The 21,608-nt window shown below is 42.6% G+C and overlaps 1 long non-coding RNA gene across 1 annotated transcript; it reads left to right on the forward strand.

The window, feature by feature from the left end:
* The first annotated feature begins 1,428 nt into the window (after positions 1–1,428).
* On the forward strand, positions 1,429–18,686 carry LOC134481146 (uncharacterized). Its single transcript, XR_010056441.1, has 3 exons — positions 1,429–4,674; positions 16,223–16,284; positions 17,486–18,686. It is a non-coding gene; the product is annotated as an uncharacterized LOC134481146 (long non-coding RNA).
* The last annotated feature ends 2,922 nt before the right edge of the window (positions 18,687–21,608 follow it).

Consider the following 21,608-nt stretch of genomic DNA (forward strand, 5'->3'; position numbering starts at 1 on the left):
ACACCTATACCTGAACCCCACCCACTGTGGCCCCTCCCTCCTATTTCCCTCCCAGGCTGCTGCAGAGCTCCCAGCACTCAAGTGTATTTTCCCTATGTTTAATTTTGTCCTTTAACCCCAAACTCTGGTAAAATTAAGGAAATTTTCATTACGAAGTTTTAGATCCACTTTACATTTAAACCTATCAGTTTTTCTAGGGTGTTTTTGCAGTAGCTAAGCAGGTCCTGAGTAACTTCCAAAAGAATGTTACATTGTATTCTTTTAGAAAAGGCCTTTCCCAGGCCACAGGAGCAGCCTTCCTGCCAAGAATAAACAAGTTCTAACACTGCAGACTCCTACAGCATTAGGAATCTATTACATAGGTAGGAATCTATTACTGAACTGCACTTTCAGCTTCACTAAAGAAATTTGAAAGAACAGGAAATAGTGTAGAGTGAATGGAGGGGAAAGACGTGTTCCCTCAGAAGCCAGGATCCCTACCGAGCTTCCTCAGGCAAGGGTGGGGAAGATGGAGCAGGCTGCAGTCTATAGGCACTAGCTATCCATTCATGTGCATAGCCAGTCAGCAGTTCCTTACACATAAGCACAGACCCCTCCACACACAAGATGAAAGAAATTCATGTTCACAAGGAATAAGCACTAGTTTCCAATATGTGCAGAAGAGCAGCTACAATTGAAGTGGGACCTCCCAGGGATGACACAGACTGAGGGTAAATCTGAGGAGAGAGAGAGAGAGAGAGCCCTGAAAAGTTTAGTCCAAAAGCTTGGATTACCAAGAATTGAATCCACAGAACACATGAAGCTCGAGAAGAAGAACGACTAAAGTGTGGATGCCTCAGTCCATCTTAGAAGGAGGAACAAAAATACTCACAGGAGGAAATACAGAGGCAAAGTTTAGAGCAAAGACTGAAGGAAAGACCATCCAGAGACTGCCCTACCTGGGGATTCAGCCCATATACAGCTACCAAAGCCAGACAATATTGCTGATGCCAAGAAGGGCAAGCTGAGAGGAGCCTGATATAGCTGTCTCCTGAAAGGCTCTTCCACAGCATGACAAATAACAGAGGCTGCCAACTTGAACAGAGAATGGGGTCCCCATTGGAGGATTTAGAGAAAGGACTCAAGGAGCACAAGGGGTTTGCAACCCCATAAGAACAACAATACCAACCAACCAGATCTCCCAGGGCCTAAACCACCATCTAAAAAGTATCCATGGACAGACCCATGGCTTCAGCTGCATATGTAGCAGAGGATAGCCTTTTTGAGCACCAATGGGAGGAGAAGCCCTTGGTCCTGCCAAGGATGGGCCCCCGAAGTGCAGGGGAATATCAGGGCAGGGAGGGAGAAAGTGGTGAGTGGATGGTTGGGAGACACCCTCAAAGAAGCAGGGGGAGGGGAGATGGGATAGGGGGTGTATGGATGGGAAACCAGGAAAGGGGATAGCATTTGAAATGTAAAGTAAAAAAAAAAAAAGAAATTTAAGAAAAAAAAAGAGCTACCTGGCTAGGTCACTTGGACATTGGCAACCCCGCTGACAAGCTGAAAAGGGGAAGGGCACAAAAACTGGGTAGGACATGTCCTTGTAGGCCTCTGCATGTGCACCAGGCTCTCCTTCCTATCCTTCCTGTATGAGGTAGGAAAGTTCCCTGGTTGTTCTCTTTTAGTTTCCCGTTACTTTTGGGCTGAGGCCAAAGTCCCTGGACCCTGTTATCAGCACCCAAGGAAAGATGCCACAGGGTGATCTTTCAGGACTTGAGATAGCTGTTCTCAAGCACCTGTCCACTTGGTTTCGCAGTCATTATCATGTGAGTCAGGGGACGAGCTAAGGCTCTAGGGTGGTGGTAAGCTGCAAGAGCCACTCTAAACCTAGAATAGAGAACTCTCTGAAGTTAGCTCCAATCCCCATCCTTGGTTTTCCTGGACTCAGAGAGCATTCAGAGCAAAAGCCCAAGAAGAAGGAAGACCAAAATGTGGATGTGTCATTTCTTCTTAGAAGGGAGAACAAAATACTCATGGGAAGAAATACAGGGACAAAGCATGGAGCATAGACTGAAGAAACAGTCATCCAGAGACTGGTCCACCTCAGGATCTATTCCATAAACAGCAACCAAACCCAGTCACTATTGCTGATGCCAAGAAAGTGCTTGCTGACAGGAGCCAGATAAAGGGTGTCTCCTGAGAGGCTCTGCCAGAGCCCTACTATACAGATTAGGATGGTTGGACTGAACAAGGGGACCCCAATGGAGAGGATAGAGAAAAGACTGGAAGAGCAGAAAAGGTTTGCAACACCATAGGTAGAACAACAATATAAACCAATCGAACCCCACTAGACCTCCCAGGCACTAAACCCCCAACCAATGAGTACACAAGGAGGGACCCATGACTCTAGTCACATATGTGGCAGAGGATGGCACTGTCCAGCATCAATAGGAGGAAAAGCCTTTGGACCTGTGAAGAACTTAGATTATCAGCAATGACCTCCGCCCTTACAAAATATTGGGAATAAAAGTTGTTAGTGAAGCTAGGCTGAGATGTTTTCTACTATTGGCTACGATGTAGAAAATCTTAGGAAATAATTTGAAGTTCAGAAAGGCACACTCGTATGGGTTAAGCTAGGATCTTTATGATCAGGAAATAAGTACAATGGCACTACTAGCTGACATGACTCTCACTCAGGCTGGACTGGTGATAATTGATTTCTTACACCCATTTTCCCCTCAGCATCCTGATAAGACTTACTACAAATTTCTGATAAGTCAATATGCATTCTGAGGACTTAAGGAAGATATGACTGATTTTTATATAAAAGTTTAGTGTGATTCTTTTAAAATTCTTACAAGATTACTTTTAAGAAAAATAAGAAAATAATTACTCATTTCTTTGTAATTGCTAATTGCTGCCTGCCAGTAAGAGAAACTGGCTGAGAAAACTATCTTGCTTGCTTACGTTTTGTTAATCTATGATAAGTTGCTTTGTTATGAATGTTCATGGGTTTTTGGTACTAATTTTTGTTCTTTACCTGTACTTGTAATGTTATTTCTTATAAGGTATTGAAAAACACTTCACTAACCATTCACTACAATAAAACTAAAACACAAACACATTGTAATTTAATACTGCATGAAAGATTTTGCTGGGATATATATTGGATGAAATGAAGAATACATTGTGGGGATTGGAGCATCCACCAACTATGTGTCTCTGTTGAGGCTTATGTGTGGTGGGCTGCAGCATTATTTCTTCTAACATAAACTATGGGGTATGTGGGAATATGTGTAAGGGTTGTGTGTGTGATGGTTAGAGCATTGTTCTTTTATCTATCAATTGTGTGTGCTTGTATGCATGCATGTATGCATGTATGTATGTATGCATGTATGTATGTATGCATGTATGTATGTATGTATGTATGTATATATGTATATGTGCAGAGTTTGCATGAATGAGGGTTGGAGCTTCCACCCTCATTCATCACATATGTGTATGTGTAAAGTTTGTGTCTACGGTAGTCTGGAACATTGTTCCTTTCTCCCATCAACAATGTGTATGTATGTAGGTATATGTGTAAAGCTTGTTGCCTTTCTGGGTGTGTGTTGCTTTCTCAGGCCACCTATTGTGTGTACTTATGCATCCAGGTATGAAATATTTGAAGCGTGCTTGCTGGAGGTCTGCATTAACTAATCTATGTGTGAATGTACATAGGTCTGTCTATAGGTCTCTATGCATATACGTCTGTGTGTTTGTATGCATATATTTGTGCATATGAAATTATTGGACTTTGTCTTTTGTTTCATCCACTCAGTGCGTGTGTTTGTGCCTCTGTGTGTTCGTGTTTGTATTTTTGTTTGTGTGTGTGTGTGTGTGTGTGTGTGTGTGTGTGTGTGTGTGTGTGTAGAGAGAGAGAGAGAGAGAGAGAGAGAGAGAGAGAGAGAATTTTCTCTCTTTCCTTCTCTTTCTTGCTGGCCCCAAGGAGTTAGAAAAAGTTCATAGTTTTTCCAGTACCCTCAGGGAGTTCCAGCCCCAGTAATTTAAGCGTTGTTCCCACATAAAAAGGTCTGCTGAGTAACTTCTCTGATTTCTGGTTTCCTTTGGCAGCAGCATCTTTAGGTATCTGGATACAACCATCAGGAGCTCTAAGCACTGACCCTCAATGGCTGCCTGCCTCAGTTTGCACACCAGATGGATGCCAAAGCTGGTCTCTGTCAGGAAAGTACACAGATTTCCTAATGGTGCTTTCAACATTAGTTCCTATTAGAGTAGGTAACTGAAGAGGTATCAGAGATAACTCTTATGTTTCTTTAACATGATAGATGTCCCTCATATGTTTCTAAATTTAGAAATATCTTGACCATTGTGCCATGTAAAGTATTGATTATCATTCATGTGCATGTTTTAACTTTTGCGATTTCTTTTTCTTTTCTTTCTTTCTTTTTTTTTTTTTTCCCGGAGCTGAGGAACGAACCCAGGGCCTTGCGCTTGCTAGGCAAGCACTCTACCACTGAGCTAAATCCCCAACCCCACTTTTGAGATTTATTTATTGACTTTTAAAGCTTCTAATTTCAACACTAACTTCCAAATGGCAACAGAAGAAAAGTAAAACAACATTAGGGGCAGAAGAATAATTTGGATCATGTACGTTGGAATAGAGGTACTGAACAGAACCACTCGAGTGGGAAGGTAAGAGTGTCATTTTCTCTTAGTGACTCATGTGGTAGAAACAGCACCATGACATGTGTGAGTGAAGCTTTTCAAGAGCTGTTGACTGGATGGGGTGGTGGTACATGCCTTTAACCCCAGCACTCAGGAGGCAAAGACAGACATATCTCTGTAAGTTTGAAGCCACCCTGGTCTACACACCAAGTTGCAGAAGAGCCGGGGATGTTTCTCAGGAACTAAAAAGCAGGAGTACAACTGCAACTTTTTAAAACCTATTTTTATTTATTTATTTATTTTTTTGGTTCTTTTTTTCGGAGCTGGGGACCGAACCCAGGGCCTTGCGCTTCCTAGGTAAACGCTCTACCACTGAGCTAAATCCCCAGCCCCTTAAAACCTATTTTTAATGATGGTTCTTAAGTATTTTAACTTTCCTGTCAGCCATTTTTACCAGAGGTAGTGGGAAAGAAAGGATATGGGGGAGTGGACTTGTTTAGAAATGGTTCTTTAGAGCAACTCCCATCTGTTTTTTCAGATGGAAAATCGGCAGTTCAGTTCACAGGTCAGCAGCAGCAGCTTGATCTACTCACAAACCCTTCACAGATACATCAGCGATCCAGTTAGGTAGACTCTGGACAGTAAACATGAATCAGCAGCTTAGGCACTACCTGGCAGAGCCAGGCAGGCCTCAGCAGGCATGAGTCAGCAAGATCATACTGATTTCATGACTCCCTGAAAATGTGTGCACAGCATGCATATCAAAATCTTTCTTAGAAAGGAGAGACTACTCTGTTCTTGCAATTATTCAGGGCACTAGCCTGGCATGCTGGCACATGCCTCTAACTCCACCATTCAGGAAACAGAGGCAGGCAGATCTCTGAGTTTAAGAACATTCTGATCAATAAAGTAAATTAGAGAATATCCAGAGGTACCTATATAAGCCCTGGGGCTGAACGGTAATAGGGCCCTTCAGAAGGTTTAGTAGAATTTCTTGATTACCATACACAAGATTTAAGGAAACGGGTGGTCCTTTCTGACCCCAGATATCTTAATCAAACAATTGGCTTTTGAAAATACTAATAGAGAAGAAACACTGTCTCAAAAACCAACCAACCAAACAGACAGACAAAGCCAAATGAAAAACAACAACAACAAAACAAAAGAAAGAAAACACTAATCCATACTCTTAAGTGACCTTGCCACCAAGTTATTTCTGAATTGTAAATAAAAATGCCTACACTCAAAAGCTGTGCAGAATTGAGATTGGTGTTCCCTGGTGTTCCCAGCTTGGGGGTGGGAGGAGACCATGACAGGGCCAGATAGAAGAAGGTAAACAGAGCAGAGGAGAAGCCACCATGATTTAAGAAGCTTTAGATAATGGCCATGTGAACTGGCTAATTGGGGTTAAAAGCAGTCCAGACAAAACCATGGTAAATTATGTAATGGAATCATTGGCTGAGAAATATGCATAATAGTGTACAGGATGGCTATCTGCCAAGTACATGTGCTAATTAAGGATTATCATAAATATAAAGCTTGTATGCATCTTTTATCCAGAAACTAAATGGACAAAGGATGGGTAGAAATTCATCGTTGAGATCAAATACTTTCTATCACACAAAACCAGACTCCAGCACCTAGAATTACAATCTTCCCAATCCCTGATACCTACAGACTAGTATAAAAACACAACCAGTCACAGCCAGGGCATTCAAATGTCTATTAGAGACCATCAACACTATCACAGAAGGCCCTGAATATGTCAACATGACGGAAGACCGAGAATAAAAAAGAGTGTAAGACAGCATTTGCACATATGATAGAGGTCTTTAAAGAGAAAAATAAAGAAATCTGTGAAAACCCTAACTGTGGAAGGAAACGAATAAAGAAAACCTAAACAGGGAGATGTGGACGAGTAAAAGGTAGGAACTCAAATAGTCTCTCAGAGGCAGATTTTAATAAGAGACTACAACAGATGGAATAGAGAATCTCAGGCATTGAAGAGATGATAGGAGGAATGGATGCATAGATAGAGGAATATATTAAATCCAAAAGGAGGAGAAGAGTGGAGGGGGAATAAGAAGAAAGGAAATGGAAAGAAAGAAAGAAAGAAAGAGAGAGAGAAAGAAAGAGAGAGAGAGAGAGAGAAAGGGTCGGGGATTTAGCTCAGTGGTAGAACCTTTGCCTAGCAAATGCAAGGCCCTGGGTTTAGTCCCCCGCTCCGAAAAAAAGAAAAAAAAGAAAGAAAGAAGGAAGGAAGGAAGGAAGGAAGGAAGGAAGGAAGGAAGGAAGGAAGGAAGGAAAAATAAAGAAAGAAAGTCAATCCTGTAAGAAAACATCCAAGAAATAGATAGGGCTTTTCTACAAAATAATAAATATAATAATAAAATGATAAAGACAATAAAGTATATAAGAAGGAGGAAAAGAAACTCGGGTCAAAAGCAAAAAACCCCAAAAACAAATCAAAGAAAAAAACATTCTCAACAAAAATACAGAAGAAAATGTCCTTAACTTAAATAAGAGACTTATCAAAGTAAAAGGAGCAAACAGAGTATGAAATGGCCTGGAGTTGAAAAAGAATACCCCTGGGCATATATTACCTAAGCCAGTAAGCATGGAGAACAAATAAAGTGTAATAAAAGCTGCAAGGGGAAAAGGACTAGTAACATATAAATGCAGTCCTCCTATAAGAATTACAAACTACTTCTCCCTAGAGACTCTAAGAGCCATAAGAGGCTAGATAGATGTGCTGCAGACTAAGAGACCAGACTAATAAAATTGTATTTTAGTTGACCCTACGGCTAGGGCATGGGCTCGGGCTCGGGCTCAGGCTCGGGCTAGGGCTAGGGCTAGGGCTCAGGCTCAGGCTTGGGCTAGGTCTTGGGCCAGGGATAGGGCTAGGGCTTGTGCTCTGGCTCAGGATAGGGCTTAGTCTCTGACTCTGACCAGGTCCGGAGCTCGGGCTCGTGCTCAGACAAGGGTTAGTTCTAGGGCCAGGTCTAGGGCTAGGTCTTGGGCTAGGGCTCAAGCTGGGGCTTGGGCTCTTGCTTGGGTCACAGCTAGGGCTCGGGCTAAGGCTAAGGCATGGGCTCGGTCTCAGGCTCGGGCTAGGGCATGGGCTCGGTCTCAGGCTAGGAGTCGGGCTCAGGCTAGGACTCGGGCTCAGGCTAGGGATAGGATGGAGTTGGGGGCTCACCCAGGGATGTGGACTCTGACCGGGGAGGGCAGGGGCATCAGGGAGCATGAGAGTATGTGTCACACCTGATACAGTGCTGCAGTCTTTGTACTGGACAAGGTAAGGAAGCAATGAATCTGTAAAGAGCCTGGCCCTGGTTTTTCATGCTATGAAACCAACCGAATCAGAGGGAGGGTTATTTTATGATTTATGTACTTGAAAGGGGATATAGAGACTCTATGTGCAGGGGCAGAGAAGCCTAGTCGAAAGACTCCCCTCAAAGATAAAAAGGAGTCAAAGGTTCTGTCCTCTAAATGTGAACAAAAACTTGTGTTAGGCACAGCCGAATTCAAACCACTAAGGTTAATGATTGAGTTCAACTTTGTGGCTATAGGGTATTACCAGGAGTAAATCCATCACAGCATGGTGTTTTTTGAACAGGCACCATGGCCATCAGAATACAAAGGGAAAAGCACAGAATCATGGGAAATCAAAGTGGTAATACCATGACACATGGCAGAAAGATGCAGGCAAGATGGAGCTGGAGTCAGGTAGCAGGGAAAAAGGAGATAAGTACACGGTGGCTTAGGAAGCAGAGATAATGGGATCTACCCTCTGACTCATGGGATCCACCATGTGATTCATGGGATCCACCATGTGATTGGGGTCTGTGTCCTTTCAGTTCCATTGCAGTTGACCACTTTCTGTCTCTTGAGTGTCTGTGTTCCCATAAAATGCTTGTGAATGGAGAAGCACTGTGAAAGAGTGTCTCTTCCTCCTAAATTTCCAGTTTTCCTGGACAATAGGTTATGACTCCTGGCTGAGATTCCTGCGGATTTTCAGGAGCTTAAGTGACAGTTGATTGACTTTGTCACTTCTCTGTTGCTCTGACTAAATATGTGTACAAAAGCAACAGTTAAGGGAGAGAAGTTTACTTTGTTTTACAGTTGCAAGGTGCACCATAGTGGAAAGTCAAGACAGCAGGAGCTTGAGAGCTTTTGTACTGACTGCAAGCAGAGATCAGAGGGAGATGCTGGTATTCAAATCACTTCATCGACCATATCCAGTCCACTATCCCAGTCAACCATAGAGGGTGGGTCTCCCCATTTCAATTAGTCTAATCAAAAGAGTTCTGCACAGGCATGTCCAGAGCCTAACCTAAATCTAGCAATGCCTTATATAGTAGAGCTAATAATCAATGACCTTCCACTTGGGTCCCTAGAGGTGTGTCTCCAGGGAGATTCCAGGTGCGTCAAGGTGATGATCAACAAACATTACCCACCATGCAAACTGTGAAGACAAGTAATTCATTTAGACTGAAGTCTACTTGCCATGTATTCCTAGAAGTTCTGGAAGGTAGAAATTCCATAAATATCAAAACCTGAACAACCTCCTCACTTACCAGTCAGGCATGCTAGACCAACACTTCTGAAACTGTGACCTGGACAAGCACCAGTAGCTTCATTACCTGGAAATTATCAGAAATGCAAATTTTAACTCTACTCAACCTATTCTCTGGATGAAGCCAATCACTTCCTTTCATTGGACTGCCTGGAATGGATGGCTTTCTCTTCCCCGAATGGCCTCCATGTGCAGCAAAGCTAAGTTCACAGCAAATTGCAGTTGGGTGTTTGGAGCTTCCTTTACCTGCCCTTCACTATTACCTGACTTAGTAAAAAGAATCAGCAGGCTCCATCTGTTACAAGGGGACCATTCCAGTCTTTGAGAAAAGCAAGATATAGAAATCAGTATAGTCTTGAAAATCATCACAATGAAGGTAGCTAGATCTTACCATGCCCTGGCAAAGAATCTACAAAATCAGAAAGCTTGATTTTTGTTGTTATTTCTATTAACAGAATGCTAGAACTAAGAAGGACTAAACAGGTGACCCAGGCGACATATACAACAACATATTTAATTGGGGACTTGCAATTTCAGAGTTTTAGAGCAAGAACATGAGGCATGAACAGCTGAGAGCTCTGATGTTGATGAGGAAGTAGAATAAAACAAATGCTAACTGGGAATGGTGGGGGCCTTTGCAACCTCAAAATCCACTCCCAGTAACATAGCTCCATCTCGGGTCCAGACCTTGAAACACTGGTGGTCTTGGAGTTTCCTGGAGATGGAAAGAATGTAATGGTCAAGAACTCTGAGATTTGTACAACCTGAGATGTTCTTCAGGAAATCTCTTTGATGGCCAATGCTTTAAAAGAATCTGACACCTCCAGCCCAAAAATGGATCAAGATTGAAAGTTGCCTGGTTTGTCACCTCTAGAGTTAAGTTTGGTTAAGGCACCTTCTGTTTAGGATGCCAATGAGATGCAGGTGGTGAGGATCTATGACTGGGGTCCATATGGTCTCTTCAGGTGCATGAATGTATGGTTGGGATCCTGATAATTTTCTCTATGTATTTATCTCTCTGTATATTTCTGTCACTTCTATTGATTGGAGTCAAAGATCTAAAAGAGAAGGGAAGTGAGCCCTCCTGGGACAACAGCTACTGCTGCCCCTGGGATGATACACAACTTCCCATAGGCTCATAAGTCATGCTGGCCCATCCATGCTGCACCCCTCTTCTGGCAGCAACTGTGGCTGCAAGTCGGTGCTACTGATGCTATGGTGATGCTAGCAGTAGGGGCTCCTGAGCAGTATTGTGGGTGGTGGACACAGGCCCAGAAGGTGTTTTGTGGAGTAGGATGGCTATGATGGATGTCTCAGGCACTGTGACCCTGGAGGAGGCTAGTGGCCTGCCTATCCAAAAGACTTGATCTTGTTTGGCCTGCTTTTTTGTGATCAGTTGCTGCTACAACCATACTAATAAATACATTGACTTTGTGCCAGGAACTGCTATTATCTTACATCTCCATCATTGTAATGGACCTCCTGAGAGGAACTGCAGTAAGTAGATGCATAACATTGAAATAACCCATTATGAGGCACGTCTTCTGGGCCAGACCCATATCTGACTTAATAAAACAATAGCCGTCAGCCCACCCAGCCCATTACCAGATGATAACCCAAAGGAGCCACTCCAAGACAGCAGCCAAGTTCAGGTCATCAGACTCCACCGAACAGAGGAGGGACATAGCCGTGGATGTGGAGAGGCCCCATAACAACCCACATAAGGGGAAATGGACTCCAGGAACTGCCCAGGCTCTGGCTCCTCCAGTTCTGATCAACAGGAGCTCAAAGCTCAGATCCTGCCGGCAGGGTCTGACAATACAGAAACACCCACAGCCGTGGTAGAAGGTGGATGTGAGCAGTTTCATCTCCCGTCTTAAGCAGGAACCCAGGTCTGATTGCTGCTACCTCTGCAGTTGTGGCTGCTGCATCCTGCTCTGCTCTGGGGCTGGCTGGAAGCTTCTGGCTTCCACTCTGGGCTCCACTGCAGCTGCACTCTGCACTTCCTACAGACATGAAGAGGTTTTATATGGAGCAGCTTTGTTCAACATGAAATCAGGTATACTAGGTTGCAGTGGTCACCTACCCAGGATGGTATAGGCCCAGTCCCTCAGCCAATGGACTTCAGCACAAAGGGCTGACCTTCTGGCTTTATCCCATTCATTTTGCTGGGAGAAGGGCAAAGACATGCATACTGCAAACAGTTGACATGCATTTGCCAATGCCAGTGTCCATAGGCCCTCTTTAGAGAGAGGGGACTCCTCACCTTGACAGAAAGAGCACAGGAAGAAACCAAGTGACAAAAAGAAACAGGAGGCAAATGGATGGCAGTTCTTGTTGAACAAGAGACCCATACTCGCTGCTGTTATCAGAAGACAAAAAATTCTGTATATGGGTTGCCTCTACCTCTGAGATTTGACAATGCCCTCACCTTCATGATCAAACTTTCCCCTAAATCTGGCAAAAGCCCTAAATGTTCATCTAAAATTACATTGTGCATAGAGGCTGCAAAAATCAGGAAGGGTAAAATAAATGTGTCGATTAAGGCTATGAAAATTGGACTAACCTCCTATTTTTTGCCCTAAGGGTCAGATGCCACCCATATTGAGATGTTCACTAGGTAAAAGTTACTAGCCATTCCCCTGTCACATTCTTAAAGACCCTGCAACAGATCCAGAGGACTATTCACAAGGCTGAGCCCTTGCTCATGTCTGAGCTTGACCAAAAGTTCCAGACTGGAAACCTTATGTGGACAGAGAGGATCCTGACACAGAGCTTGGAACCAATGGTGAAAACCCATACATTGTGGTCCTCAGCACCCAGTGTCACCACACCCTGCTAAACGGGGCTACAGAATATAGGTCACCACCAGAGTCTCTAACCCACTAAAGATAAAACAGACACAGTTCTTATAATGATAGTTTTCTCATTTTCTTTAGATTTATATGTTTCATTAATCGTTTAATTAAGCCATACATGTTTGAACGCATAAAACATTTTAAAATAATATTTGTATGATTATAACAACTTTCCAAGCTTAAAACTTTAAAATCGTATGTTCTTAAGTTACCAAATATTTTCTATTACTTCATCTCTCTTGTCTTGATCACGCAGCAAACTTGTTTTGGCACAAATTACCACATGAATGCTAGAGCCCAGTTTCATATGCTATTCACAGAATGATGTCATGGTAATGATGCCAGCCACAGTGGGCTTCCAACCTCAATAAATTATACTTTTCTTATGTTGTCTTTTTCTGTAGGAAACCCTGATAATCCAATGGATCAGAAGCAGGGAGCTCATAGCCAATCTAAGTGCTACCTCCAATTCTATCAGCTAGAAATGGGACCAATCTAAGGTCACTCCGGGGCATCTCCAGGGAAAGGGTACATGTTTAATGTCACCAAGCTGCCCGCTAGTAGTTCCTGGGTGCAGATTCCTTTAGTCATGCACAGTAGATTAACTCCAAGAATGACCCCAAATGTTTTTCAGGCCCCAGAGACTACATACCCTGCTCTCACTAACAATTTACCCAAGTGTTGAGGAACCAAATCTGGACCATTAGTAGCTGGTTCCCTCAAGAATTGCAGGACTGAGGGGGATCCACAGCACTTATGGCTGCAGACTCACCCTGCGGACTCACCCAGCAGTCAGTGTGGCTCTGCTTCTTGCATCTTGAAATGGAGGATTTGGATCTGAGAAGGCAGATCCTCTAATGCAGTGTACACAGGCAAGTGCCTTCACGATCACAGGTTGTGTGCACACCTAGTTTTATTGACATAAAAATGTTTTCCAACTTACACCACATCCCAGGATTTTGGGTGCCCCCTCTCAGTCTGCGTCCTCAGTAACACTTCTATTGTTAGACTTTTCTGTTAATCTATTCTGGACTTGTTATCTCACTGAAAAAATTCTTTTTAGACAAACTATGAGGTGGCTTTGAACTGACTATGTAGTCCTGGCTGACCCAAACTCACAGAGATCCTCCTGCTTCATCTTCCCAGTGCCGGTATTACAAACGTGTGCCACCATGACTAGAATGTCTCTCCTTGAAATCTGGATATGTTTTACATGTTAATGTTGGTGTTGTACATACAGCATACTTAAAGCCTGCAATTTGGAGATTTTCTTGTTTATGAAGCTTCCTCTGGACCCTTTCCCTATTTTTAACATGCCTGCCTGTTCACACAGATTTGTAGATGTCCTACCACATGAGTTCCTTCCCCATTACTAAATCACATGCCCAAGAATCAACTTAATGAATGGGTGTATGTTGGCCAACAATTGGAGGCCACAGTCCACCATGGCAGGTTGAGCAGCTGTCTATATATTATCCTTTCTGAGAACGCAGAGAGCAATGAATACTTATGCTCCACCCCCTTTCTCTTTATATACAGTCAAGGCCTATTGATTAATCAGTTCTGTTCACTGTTAAGATTTATTGTCCAACTAGCCTGACCCCAGTAATCTCTCAGGGTATCCAGAAGGCTTTGTAATCAAGGTGTGGTACATTTCTTCAGGCTCTTGTTTTTTTGTTTTTCTTTGTGGGTTTTTTTTTTTTGAGACAGGGTCTCACTCTGGGCTGAAGTTGGTCTTCACCATGACTTATTCTCTATCTCCAGGTTGTTAGAATTACAGGGCCTAACCACCACATTTGCCTGGAAATCTCCACAGACCTAAATCTATTTGTTTCTTGGTGATCAAAAAGAGAATCTAACAATGGTCAAGCTAGGCCCAATGTCTTTGCTCCTTTCCTGCTACTTGCTGATTGGAATGTACAAGTCTCAGCTACCTCTCTAGTACCATGGCTTCCTGTGTTCCCACCCCCCATGACAATAATAGACTAGACCCCTGAAAATGTTAAACCAGTCCCAATTAAAAATTTCCCTCTGTAAGAGTTGTCATGGTCATGGTGTCTCTTCATAACAATAGAACATTGACTACGACACTGGTAATATGTCTGATCTTAAACAACTGTAAACTCAACCAGGCATGATGTTAGCAGAACATCCAGGTGAGATGATGTTGTGGCTACAAGGTCACAGAGAACCCCAACCAACAGATACCTGTAAGGTCTCATGGGTAGGTCTCTGTTTTCTTTAGTGTCCTCTTTCCGTCTATCTTACTGATTTTTATTCTCCCCATGAACAGAGTGTAAAAATACATTGCCTTTACTTCTAAGTCATCCTTAGCCTTCTCTTTAAGGCCCGAGTTTATGGGACAAGGTTTCTTACTAGAATCTTCACCTTTGGTATATTTCTAATCTCTGGACTCTTGGGCCCTGAAGAACAAAATAAGAACCAGGTTCTTAGAGACTCTCAAAGAGAAGAAATGAAGTCCATGAACTCAGTGAAAATTTTTATCAACCCAAAGTCAAACTGATTCAAATCAACGCTGGCCCACTAAATTATCAGAGCATCTTCAAGAGAGAAAGCTCCCAGTACTGGGGACAAAAGTTGAAACTTGATCTTTTAATCTCATTTCAGATGAAAGCGATGTGGACTGGGAGTCAGAGGCAGGAGGATCTCTAGGTTGTGTTAAGCCTGGGCTGTGCATTGAGAGCCTTTCTCAAAAGAACAGCCATAAGGAAGTGACATGGAAACAAGCTCATCTCAGGGGATGTCACTTTATATGATTTGGTGATTTAATCCTATGAAAAGAAACTCAGATATGGGGTGACAGTCTAATGGTAGAACCTTGTCTAGCACAGACAAATAGAAAGACAGGAAGGAGGGAGGAAGAAGGGCCAAAGATGAGCGATGCTACAGGCATTCAAATGTTAAGAATGCTATCCCTAAGAACTGGAGGAAAGCTAGCTGTCCCACACTGTAGCAGTGCTTACAGTTTACTGCAGTTCAGAAACTGGAGATGATTGTCCCTGTGTTGCTGTACAGAAAGGACTGGAACAGTAGCAAAGACAGTGGCTGCGCCCATTTCATGGGTGCTTTAGAGCAAGACACCTTCCGGAGAGGTTTTTAAATAGAAAAGTCCAAGTGGTAACTCTGAGCTTAAAATTTTATAGCTTAGGTAAAATCAGATTTTTCTTCTTATTTCCAAATGAAGTTTTGAAGGTTTTCAAGTTGTTCCTCTAGAGGGTGCCCAAGTGCTTGAATATTCTGACAGTGAACCTCCCCAGGCATCTCCCCAGTGGTCAAGGTTTAATATGGGCACAGTTAGTTATTTTTACACAGTTCTTTTTGCTTGTGTGTGCGAGCTGTCCCTTGTCGACAACAGCTTTCTGTTTTCCTCAATGAGGAGTGTTGCTCATTTGTGAGCCTTCATCAACTCAAAGTGAAATGGTTAAAAATATTTATCCTGTTAGAATAGGCTGCATCTTTTTAACAACTCATTAAAAAACGACAACAACGGTAACAAAACTCTGGCTTGAGATGACGTATACTAATTCACATTGTTTACCTAGCTGTAGTGCTATATGAACACCACTTAAAGGGCAAAATAAACTTGGTTGATATTTTTTTAAAAAAAAGGTTTCAGAGCTGCAGAGGAACGGCCTTGAAAGATGCTACTGACAGGGAAACTCCAGGCTCAGCCTCAGCCCATGAAGAAGATGACAGAACACAGAAATCTTCCTGTTCCTGCTAGAGCTGTGGCAGCCCACAGCTGCCCTCCTGATGCTTGGGGAACTGAGACAGGAGAGCCTGGAGTTTAAGGCTACAAAGGGAGGCACTGTGCTTTCTCATTACCAAGCCTACTATAGCACAGATCAGCACAACTCAGAAATGGGTCTCTCCCTCTCTTGCAGTTGCAAAGGGAAATGGGATGTAGCTTTGGACAGTTCTCAAGCTCCATCTGACTCTCCCCTCTCCAGCTCTGAGCCCAGTCTCGCCAGTTTGTTGGATGTGAATTCTATGATCCCAAATTAATGTGCAAAACCTTTTTTCCTATAATTCAGCTTTTCATCAAAGCCTCTAAGAACCAGAAGCTAAACAAAAAGCAATGGCTTCTTAAGAACTTTTTACTTCTTTTGTTTTCAAGGGCCCAGGTCACCATCAAGGAGACTAAAGCTGGGGTAGGAAGAGCATGAGAAAGTCTCAGAGGTATTGGGCCTGTACTGGGAAGATCTTTTCAGATACCCCTGGAGTGCTCTGAACTCACAGGCAGGGGATTTAGAGGTGGGACTCACTATCCTAGTAGCTAGATGTGGAAATGGCACTTCCAAGTCCTATTTGGGGATGGCTTGCCCAGGGAGCTTGGCTCAGTGGAGTGTAGAATGAATGCCAACATTAACAATAATTCTGGTGCAAGTGCAAATGTCTGCATCAATTTCTCAAAAAATCCTTTTATGGTCCATCTGTTTGTACACAGCCTGGTTCCAAACCTTGTTTTGCCTCAGGACCCACATTCTTAGAGACTTGCTAGCTTGCTGTAGACTTGGCCTGCTTCTGCCTTCTGTTCTGCAACACTGACTGGATGCTAAGATTCATTCTTAGGCACTGTGACATTTGAGCCTTTGCAAAATATATTATGTTTATTCACGCCCCCTCTCTTTGTATGTGTGTGTGTGTGTGTGTGTGTGTGTGTGTGTGTGTGTGTGTGCACTTGTGCACATGAATTCCACTGTGCACTGTGTGGCATCAGTGGATAACTTTTGGGAGGAGTTCTGTCCTTTGGACCTGATTCCAGAGATCACACTCAAGTCACCAGGCTTGGTGGCAAGTTCCTTTACCTGATGAGCTTGTTGGTCCAGTCTGAGCTTTCACTGAACCCTTAGCCCCTCTTTCCCCATCAGCCACAAGAAAGCAATCTCTGCAGGGTTACTTTTGGTCCTATGTGACTTTCTTAGGTCCCAACAGCTAAACATTTTAATTAGAATTCAACATAGTAACTAAATTGCTAAATTTAATAGGAATTACAGAATGTGGGCTTTTCTGATTCTGTATTGCTTTCCATATTCTTAATTAACAGTCTTCTATTCAGTAAAACAGTCATCATTTGGACCTATTTGGTTTCCTTAAGATACATTTTTAGGAAGATTTTAGGAAGTTTGGATGTTTAATTTGCTCCCCAAATACCAATTTTCAAACTAGGAAGTGAGTGTTCTATGAACTTCAAATGAGAACTCACTCAATAAATTTTTTTTAAAAACGCTTTTGAGTCATTCGAAAGCTGTTTCCACCTCCTTCTTTGCGGGTCTCAGAATTCCTGGGAGGCCTATTGTTTTCCTAATGAGAAAGCAGACTGTGGTGGAGCAGTGGATGCACTGACACTGTCTCTCCTCCGGCTGTGCCTTCCATGCAGATGCCTGAAGCCTTGGAGGAGCTGAATGGTAGAGTTTCCTGTATCTTCCAGAGGAGAAGAAAACACCATCCAGAATCCTTGTGACAAGCACTCGCTTGTGATTGAGCAAGTGTCATGTTGCCTGTCATCTGAAAGGCAGCAGAGAAGCATCATCATTGTGTCCCCACTCTAAAAACAAAATGCAAGTCTCTGGGCATGCTGGTGGCATCTCACACTCCCCCTGACCTGCTGACTCATCCTGCTGCATAGGACATCATCTGCACTTGGAACTCCTCAGTCTCTACCAATGGTTCTTCAAGTCTCAGGTCATGTACATTTTCAGATCATTGAGCTCCTCTGCAGGATACTGGTGCTACTAAGGCTGGATATGGTAAGACATGTGCACATCCAGTGTATCCTCAAAGGCTTCAGTCCTTCGTGAGTTTTAAGTTACCTTCATGGTTCTCATCTTTCCTGCTATCCTCTATGACCGGAGATCTACTCAGACTGCCGTTCTAGCAGGTCCTCAATGAGGTTCAGGCTCAAAAGGAGAACCAAGGATAGTGACTGATGGTGCTGCAGGATAGCAAACATCCAATAGCCAGCAACATAGAAATTTCACAGGACTCTGTGGCTGTGTGGATGACAGTGCACATCCTTTAAATCTAATCTCCAGGTTTCAGTGACTTCTGTTTGCTACAGTGAATGGTGTGAGCCTTGTCTAGTTTACTACCAGGCACAGATGGAGTTCTTAGAAAACTCTCTTAGAAAACATTTAGACATGTGTAGAAATCAGGAAGTAAAGACTGAGTGTTTTGAAAGACACAAGTCCTGCCAATGGAACTATGCAAGCCCAGTGTTAACGTCCTCCATGACGTTCTTCTTTCCTTCATGTTTATCTTTCCCTTCCTTTGAAGAATGACTTACAGCAAATAACTTGCCTTCCAAAGCCTCTGACTCACAGATCTATAAAGAAAACTATGAATTTTAGATTTCAAGTACTAAGTATTAGTCAGAGGTCTTCAAAGAAATAAAAGAAATAGAACCAATTGTATATGTCTCTCTCTGTATATGTGTTCTGTATACACAGTCATATGATGCACAATGTTTTTGTCAATACTGTATTTCACACTCAAGCTACAAGACTGCCTAGGAACAGTTCTCTCAGTCTGTATTCCAGCCCTTGACTTACATGTGGCTCTCTATGTGTGTCTACTTGTAAGGCCAGTGTTATGTTTGAAAGAAATCTCAAAACTGAAGAGCTCACAGTTGAGATCTGAGAATCAAAAATGTCACTGACAGATCAATTCCCCAAATCAAGCTAGAAATCAACCTTCACCTATATTCCTCTTTCTATTCAGCCAGCAACTGGCCAGATGTCACACACACACACACACACACACACACACACACACACATACACACACACATACATACACACACACACATACATACACACATACACACATACACACACACACATACACACACACACACACACACACACACACAGGAGCAGTTATGTCCTTTAGTCCACCAGTGTGGATGCTAAGCTCTTTAGAACACTCTTCCAGATATGGTAAGACATACTATTTAGTCAGCTCCTGGGCATCCCATGCCTGACCAAGTTGATGTGCAATTACTAATCACATGATGTTCTCCAAATACAATGGCCTCAAGAACAGGAACTGAAAATTAGCAAAGCTTTATGTCTCAATTCTAAAGCTGAGGGTATCAATATGTTTTCTGTTAAGAAATCCTAGACTATGTATAAACCAAACTTGTACTGAGATGCTGATGCTACAATTAGAAGTGGGAATCACTTTTGAACTACAAAATGAGGATTCCAACTTACTAAGCCAGCCTGATGGTCTAACTGCAGAAGTAGAGACAGAAAGGCCACCATCCAGTCATATGTCTGAAACACAGAACGCTGCTACCTCTCTCTGTCCAATACTGGAAACAAACAAACAAATAAACAGACAAAACTGGTGACTTGAATATGTGGCGACTGAAAGCACACAGCCCAGAAGTGTAATTGATAAGATATGAAGTTCTAAGAATGTAAGACTCAGCTCTGGTCTCTTTCTTGTAACAAGTCCACCTTTAAGTAGGGATTACTCACCTCCATAAGCCACCTGTCAGGCAGACAAACCTCCCTGCACCTGAGATCAGGGTATGCCCTGCTTAAATGTTTGCCCTAAGCAAAAGTCAGGGGCTTCATACTGGCTGCCTCACATTACTAGGATGCATATACTAGGATGTGAGGGGTTGTCATTGAGGAAGTGATGTAGACAGAGCTTGTTCATCACAAACTAGACTGTCCACACACCTCTGTGAGAATCCTCTCACAGTGCACTACTGAGTTGGGGTGGAAACTAGCAAGATAAAGGCAGAGGGGTCTGGGGTGTGGATCTCGAATGTTCTCTAGTATCTATTAAAGTCAGCAGAGTCTGGACACCATGTACTCATGTAGTGACAAGCTAGAGACAATTACATAGAAATAGTGCCACAGAGGATTTTGTTATAAGGGGAACATGAAAACAGAAAGGATGTAAAAGCATTTGGAAAGTAAACACAGTGGAAACAGCATCAGAGCCTGCATATCCTTCTCATTCCCCCAACCACATGGGATGAGATGGTATAAGATGGAGATGCCACTTTGGGAGGCAGCGTTGAGGATGCGACTGGCCTGCAGTTTACAGCTTGAAAGAAAACTAGAGGAGTTTCATACCCACTCTGTCAATGCTCTGCCGAGTTTAGCAGTGGGGTGGATAGTACTCCCGTGGGAAATGAGCCTGCAGGCTTCATAAGTAAATTCTGCTTGCTTTATTTTGCTAGAAAACCCTCCACACTCCAGTCCCCAAGCAGAGAAACATAAACAGATAATCCAAACTTTTTAATAAAATCGGTTCTTCCTCTCTCTCTCTCTCTCTCTCTCTCTCTCTCTCTCTCTCTCTCTCTCTCTTTCTCCTTTTGTTGGAGGCTGGATTTTTTCAGTGATGCACAAAGTTTTCCTGAGTAGCCTATAGATCAGCCTGGTTTCAAAGTCAAGTGATCTGCCTACCTACCTCTGTCTCCAGAGTGCTGGGATTAAAGGTGTGTTACCATTTCTTGTTCTCTGACACTTTTCATTGTTGTCAAAAGATAAAATAGAATTCATTTTTATTTATTTTTTGAGTGAAATTTTGCTGCCTACCAAAATTTGTTTGACTTTCTAAGTAGTTTATCGGTAAGTCTAGAATGAAATAAAAATGAATTGCTGAGAATGGGAAAGCTACAGATGCCTTTCCTAGGTTTTGCTTTGATGTTCTACTGGAAATACGATTGTGATGATGAGAGAACTTACTGGGGCTTCCTTTATCCCGACAGGAAAACCCTAGAAGATATCATGGAATTCTGTTTCTTGTAGTGTTCAGGAAGGAGAGGTGTCTTATTATCTTTAGTGTGATGTTTTCTACCATTTTGTACAAGGAGCTTTCCTACATGTTGTATTCTGGTTCTCAAACTGGAGTGTATTTTTACTTAGCATTTGTCCTTGGCAAATGATGTTTTGTAATTCCTATTATATATCAGTCTCAACCTTATGTCATAGTAAGTCTTATGCCTGACACTTAAAAATGAACATGAAACACTACTTGTTTTTTAACATTTGTTCCAAAACTTAATAATAATTGATGAATTCCATAGTGTGGACTATGCTCCAGGACTCTTTGCTAAGTGGTTTCCCATTTAATATCCCAAAGCACTATTTAAATTTGGCGTACGGACAAAGGAACAGGTTTGTAGAGATAACAGTACTTGGTTGGCTCACATGGTATAAAAGGAACTACGATTTTTACTTTCCTTTGATTCATGACCCAGGTCCTAACACTTTTGTGAGCTACATTTTAAAAGGAGAAATTTTGCATTTTTGTCATATATTTGCAAGTGTGTGTTCCTCCGAATTACTGACAGTATTTCATTATTTCTGCCCCAGAGGATGTTGTCTGATTCCTGGCAGATGTAGTGGCTGGTGTTTGCAGGATGATGGGATTTGGACTCCAAGCCTCATGATCACACAGCAAGTTCTTTTAACCAGGAAACCATGTGTCTATCCACCAGATCTGTAGTTTATAAACAAGTGAATATAGAGTTAAACATG

Source organism: Rattus norvegicus, chromosome 12, assembly GCF_036323735.1.
Source record: "Rattus norvegicus strain BN/NHsdMcwi chromosome 12, GRCr8, whole genome shotgun sequence".
Lineage (NCBI taxonomy): Eukaryota > Metazoa > Chordata > Mammalia > Rodentia > Muridae > Rattus > Rattus norvegicus.